General features: G+C 40.7%; 1 pseudogene; it reads left to right on the top strand.

Annotated features, from left to right (window-relative positions):
- The first annotated feature begins 5,349 nt into the window (after nucleotides 1–5,349).
- On the top strand, nucleotides 5,350–5,746 carry LOC105980165 (annotated as a pseudogene).
- Nucleotides 5,747–6,162: the final 416 nt, after the last annotated feature.

Below are 6,162 nucleotides of genomic sequence, written 5' to 3'. Positions count from 1 at the left end.
TTTTTGCTTATGTGGTGCTGAGGAATCGAACCCAGGGCCTCATGCATGCAAGGCAAGCACTCTACCACTGAGCCAACTTCCCAGCCCCACGTATAAGCATTATTACTAGCATATATTTACTTAAAAACACAGTATAAATGTTTCAATGTGTGCAGATGTTAATCTAGGAGGGAAAATAAAGATGAATTGAGAATTTTTTTTTTTTTGGTTGGTCATGGGGCTTGAACTGGGCCTGGGCGCTGTCCCTGAGCTCTTCACTCAAAGTGAGTGCTCTACCACTTGAGCCACAGTGCCACTTCTGGCTGTTTTTTTTCTGTTTATGTGGTGCTGAGGAATTGAACCCAGGGCCTCATGCATGTAAAGCAAGTACTCTACCACTGAGCCAATTCCCCCCTCCTTCCCCCCCCCCAGCGAGGATTTTTAAAAGGATCATGGGGAATGAATATTTTCCATTAAGTATAAAATGTGCTACAAAGCTTCAGTAATTTTTAAAAGTAGGGATAGGAAAAAAGATTACTAGTATAATAAAACTTCAGAAACAGACTCGGCTATAATATAGTCACTCAGTGAGTGATTGCCTAGCAAGTGTGAGGCTGAGATAAATAATTAGTACTGCAAAGAAAAATGATAAAATCAGTAGATACCAAGAGACTAGTGATAAATAGTACCAGGATAATTGATTAAATATGATGGAAAAATGTAGAGATTCATTTTTGATAAACAAAAAATAAAGCTAGGTGCCAGTGGCTCATGACGGTAATCCTAACTACTCAGGAGGCTGACATCTGAGGATCATGGCTCTAAGCCAGTCTGGGCAGGAAAGTCTATGAAATGTTTATCGCCAATTAATCACCAAAAAAGCTGGAAGTGAAAGTGTGGTTCAAGTGGTAGAGTGCTAGCTTTGAACACAAAAGTTCAGGGAGTGTCCAGTCCCAGAGTTCAAGCCCTAGGAGAAGCAAAATAATTTTAAAAAAATCAGAACTGTTTTAAAACTATACAGAAAAGAAAGTGGTAAAAGTAAGAAAATACAAGTTGACCCAGGCACTGGCAATCACCTGTAATCCTAGTTACGTGGAGGATAAGAATAAGAGAATTGAGCTTAAAATTGGGCAATAAAGTCTAAGAGACTCTATCTCTACAGAAGGGAAGTTGGACAGTGATGACAGGAAGCCTAAAGTTTGTGGATCACAGCTCAGACATGCGGCCAAGAGAAGTGAGACACTATCCTAAAAATTACCATTAAGAAAGAGAGCTAGGAAAGAATGACCTGATACTCAGTAGATAAAGAATTAATATCCACAATACACAAAAAACCTGAACATCAAAAGGATAAACCATCCAATTAATGAATGGACAAGCAAATTGAATTTCTCTCATAAGAAACACAAATGGCAAATAGATTTATGAAGAAATGCCAACATCCTTAGCCATAAAGTATAAGTCAAAACAGCATTGACATTATATCTTTCCATAGTCAAAATATCAATTATTAACACAAATAATAACAAATTCTGGCAAGAATGTGGGGGAAAGCAAACTCCCGGCACATACCATTAGCAGGAATGTAAACTAGTATAATTACTGTAGAAATCAATATGGAAGTTCCTCAAAAAATTAAAAATAGATTCACCTTATTATTACAACATCCCACTATTAGGCATATACCTGAAGGAGTATAAATCAATACACAAGAAAGACAGTGCTTATTGTAGATTATTGTAGTTTTGTTCACGATAGCCAAACAGCAAAATCAGTTGAAGTGTCCAACAACAGATAAATGAATGAAGATGATATGGTACATATAGTACACATAAGTAATAGATGAGTGTGTGTGTGTGTGTGTGTGTGTGTGTGTGTGTGTGTGTGTGTGTAAGTGAATCATGTCATAGGAAAGTCATCAAAAGATTTTGAGCAGAGACTTTCTTGTTCAAGGCTGGTCTTTTACCACTTGAGTCAAGCTCCATGGTTTTTTTTTTTTTGATGTTTAATAATGATGAGAGTCTCACAAACTTTTCTGCCCAGGGTGGCTTTGGATCATGGTCCCCAGATCTCAGCCTCCTTTGTACCTAGGATTATAAGTATGAGCCACTAGCATTTGGTTGGATCACAGAATTTTACAAAGCCATAAAGAAAAATGAAAACATGTCATTTGCAGAAAAATGGATGGAACTGGAGAATAGTATGTTGTTTGCAATAAACCAAAGGTCAATGTTTTCACTCATGTGGAAGCTAAACATACTTAGAAGATATATATATATATATATATATATAATATGTGTACACAAACATATGTATTATACATACAATACATGTTTGTTTACATATAATGTTTGTATATATACACAATATAAATGTATATATGCAAATATATTATATATACAATATATGTTTATAAACATATATGTACTGAGGTATATGAACATATAACCCTATAGAAATAAACTTACATTTGATGTGGAAGAAATAGTTGTATTGTCAAAGCTCATGGAATTCACAAACTTTATAGATCATGATAATGGGATTTGCCTTGTGAAGGTTAAAATGTGTTTGTGATTTTTTTTTTTTTTTGGGTCCGGTCGTGGGGCCTGAACTCTGGGCCTGGGCGCTGTCCCTCAGCTCTTCAGCTCAAGGCTAGCGCTCTACCACTTGAGCCACAGCACCACTTCCGGCTTTTTTCTTTTTGCTTATGTGGTGCTGAGGAATCGAACCCAGGGCCTCAAGCATGCAAGGCAAGCGCTCTACCAATGAGCCACCTTCCCAGCCCCTGTGTTTGTGATTTTAAGTTTTACTATTCCACAAATACTGTGAAATTTGTGAAATTTATACAATCAATTTCAATAAAAATTATTTAAAAACAAAAACAAACTTACATATAAAAGTCATAGAATATGACTTAAACATAAGAGGATGAGGGAAGGAAAGAGAGAAAAAGAAAGATAGAAGGCGAATAATTTCTAAATACAGTGCGACTATGTACAAAGCTGGCATAAGGAACTTCAATGAAAGCTGCTGATTAATAGGAAATTGAGGCTATGGGGGAAGCAAAAGCAATAGAAGGATTAATCTGAGCAAAATACAATATTTGTATGTTTGAAATACCATAGTGAAATTCTGTGGGATAAGAAAAACCCTAGAACAATTGGATGACAGGAAAGAAAACAGGCTTGGATAGAACATGGGCACAGTAAGGTATATTAAATAGGTAGGTTTCATTAGGTAGCCTAGAGAGCACCACGCAGTATGGCCTGTGGCAGAGTTTACAGGCACCAGAGGAGGGCGAAGGGCTAAGGAAGAGGGCAAATGGGGATGAACACAGCCCAAGAGCTTATTTGCATGGATGAAAGTAGAAAAATCAAACCTGCTGAACTTTAGTTTTAGAAGTAGGGTGGGGAGGGTGATACACTGTACACACATGTGGAAATGTCACAATGCACAGTCCCCATGTACAACTCATGTACAACAATCTAGACAGAACAGGGCTTAGAGGCAAGGCTGAACAGGATTGAGACCTCCTAACAAGGATAAGGCCCTGAATTCAAACCCCAGTATCTCCAAAAAAGAGAAAAAGAAAAAAATACATATGGAGCATTCCTAATGTTCCAAAATCTGAACATTTTCAGCCAGGTGCTAATGGCTAACATCTATAATCTTTAATATTCAGGAGGCTGAGATCTGAGAATCATGGTTGGAGGTCAGCCAAGGTAGACAAATCCAACGGATTCTTTTTTTTGTCGGTCGTGGGGCTTGAACTCTGGGCCTGGGCGCTGTCCCTCAGCTCTTCAGCTCAAGGCGAGCGCTCTACCACTTGAGCTACAGTGGCACTTCCGGTTTTCTGGTGGTTTATTGGAAATAAGAGTCTCACAGTCTCTCCTGCCGGGGCTGGCTTTGAACCGTGATCCTCAGATCTCAGCCTCCTGAGTAGCTAGGATTACAGGCGTGAGCCACCAGCGCCCGGCCGGATTCTTATTTCTAATTAACCAGCAGAAAGTTGGGAGTGGAGCCATGGCTCCAGTTTTAAAGTTCAAGGCTAAGCAAAAACTCCAAGCATGAGGCTCTGAATTCAAGCCCTGGTATCAACATACACACACACAATAATAATCCAAAATTTTCCAGCTTCAATATGACAACATAGCAAAACATTCCATACATGATCTAAGCGGCGCTTGGAGTAAAACACATACTGTAAATACACAACAAAATTATCTTTAGAGTATGTGCACAAAGGGCATAAGAAACAAATTAATTTGGTGCTTAACACCTGGCCTCTATTCTTGAGATATCTCTATATGCTCAAATCCAAATTATTCCCAAAGTCAAACATTTTAAATAGGAAAATAACATCATGCTCTTAGGGAATGAAAAGGGTTTCATAAAACAAAAAATAGAGTTCAGATATACTTACATTCTAGAGCTTATGCAAAAACATCTTGAATTAGAGGCCAGCCCGGGCTATATAGTAAAACCCTGTCTCAAAGAAATCATCCTGAAAAAAGTGAAATAAGAGCTAGGTAGCTCAAGACTGCAGTCTTCACTAGTCAAAAGGTTGGGACCTGAGCATCATCCTTTGCCTGCCAAGGCAGGAAAGTCCTTGAGACTCTTAACCTCCAAACCACCAAAAACAAACAAACAAAAAACAAACCAACAACAGCAACAACAAAAACCAGAAGTGGAACTGTGGTTTCACTTTCACTCCAGCCAGCGACTTTAGTGACAAAGCTAAAGGACACCTCCCAAGGCCCCATGTTCAAGCCCAGTACTATACACACACACACACACACACACACACACACACGCACGCACAGAGTCAAATACAATTATACTAGTAAGAGAAAAATTTCTTTTTACAAAAGGAAGTATGAACAAGGTCAAAAATAGAGTAATGAGGGCTGAATGTGTGGCAGGACTTACAAGACTAGCACCATGGGGCAGAGAGAGAGGAAACAGTGGGAAGGGGAAATGATGATGCTCCACCACGAAGGCCTTTCCCAGTCTCTTCCCTGTGCCAGGAACCAAATGCAGCACAACGGGTCACTTCTCAGCTAAGACCTCTTGACTCCATCTAAAACTGCTGCCCCTCGGGCTCCCCTTCTCCAAGGTCGGCAGCAGGGCTTCCTTCTCCCCGCAGGCAGGAGCTCAGGAGCTCGGGGTCTTCTCTGGAAGTAAGGATGCAAATTGACTGATGGGCAGGTCCCCAATGAAACGCGCCTGTGGGAGTGCCAGCTCACCTGTCTCCTGCACCCACGTTCCACTCAGCTTTCACCTCCGAATTCCTAACGCCAAGACACAGCCCAAGAGCAGCAAACATCCGGAGAAAAGGTTACAACAGGAGAGCCTCGGCTCCCGTGCGCCATGTCAGGGTCCTCCAGCGTGGCCGCGATGAAGAAGGTGCTTCAGCTGCTCAGGATGGAGGCTGGGCTCAACAGCCTGAAGGTTTCTCAGGCAGCTGCAGACTTGAAACAATTCTGTCTGCAGAACGCTCAACACGATCCGCTGCTGACTGGAGTGTCTTCAAGTACAAATCCCCTCAGACCCCAGAAAGTCTGCTCCTTTTTGTAGTCTAGTAAATCTTTCAGAGGATCTCCAGACTATTTCCTATGAACCAGTGAATATTCGAGAGAGTGAAAGTTGAAGCCGGTACAGAACCTTCTCTGTAACGCATGTGCCATAGAATACCAACTTCTACTTTTGCCAGTCCTTAACATTTACCTCTCTGAATTTTCATGAATTTCTGTTTCACAAAGTTAACTGTTTTATAGACACTGGCAATGGCATACGATAAAATACTTAATACAAAAAAAAAAGGTTGCAACATGAAAAGATAGTAAAGGGATAAAGGAACAATAGCAGTATTACATAGTATTACAAGCCACCTTTCATTGGCTACATTATAAACTCACACCCAGGGAGCAAGGATGCCATTTCAGGCAATTTCTGAGAGGCAGAGAAGGGAATGGCCAGCCTCCATGTATACTGTGTTCTTTCTTAAAAATGTACCTGAGGGGGCTAGGAAGGTGGCTCAGTGGTAGAGCGCTTGCCTCACATTCATGAGACCCTGGGTTCGATTCCTCAGCACCACATAAACAAAAAAAAATCCAGAAGTGGCTCTTTGGCTCAAGTGGTGAGCGCTAGCCTTGAGCTGAAGAGCTGAGGGACAGTGCCCAG

This window comes from Dipodomys ordii, unplaced genomic scaffold (assembly GCF_000151885.1).
Source record: "Dipodomys ordii isolate 6190 unplaced genomic scaffold, Dord_2.0 Scaffold1, whole genome shotgun sequence".
In the NCBI taxonomy this organism is placed as follows: domain Eukaryota; kingdom Metazoa; phylum Chordata; class Mammalia; order Rodentia; family Heteromyidae; genus Dipodomys; species Dipodomys ordii.
This window is presented reverse-complemented; position numbering and strand designations above follow the sequence as displayed.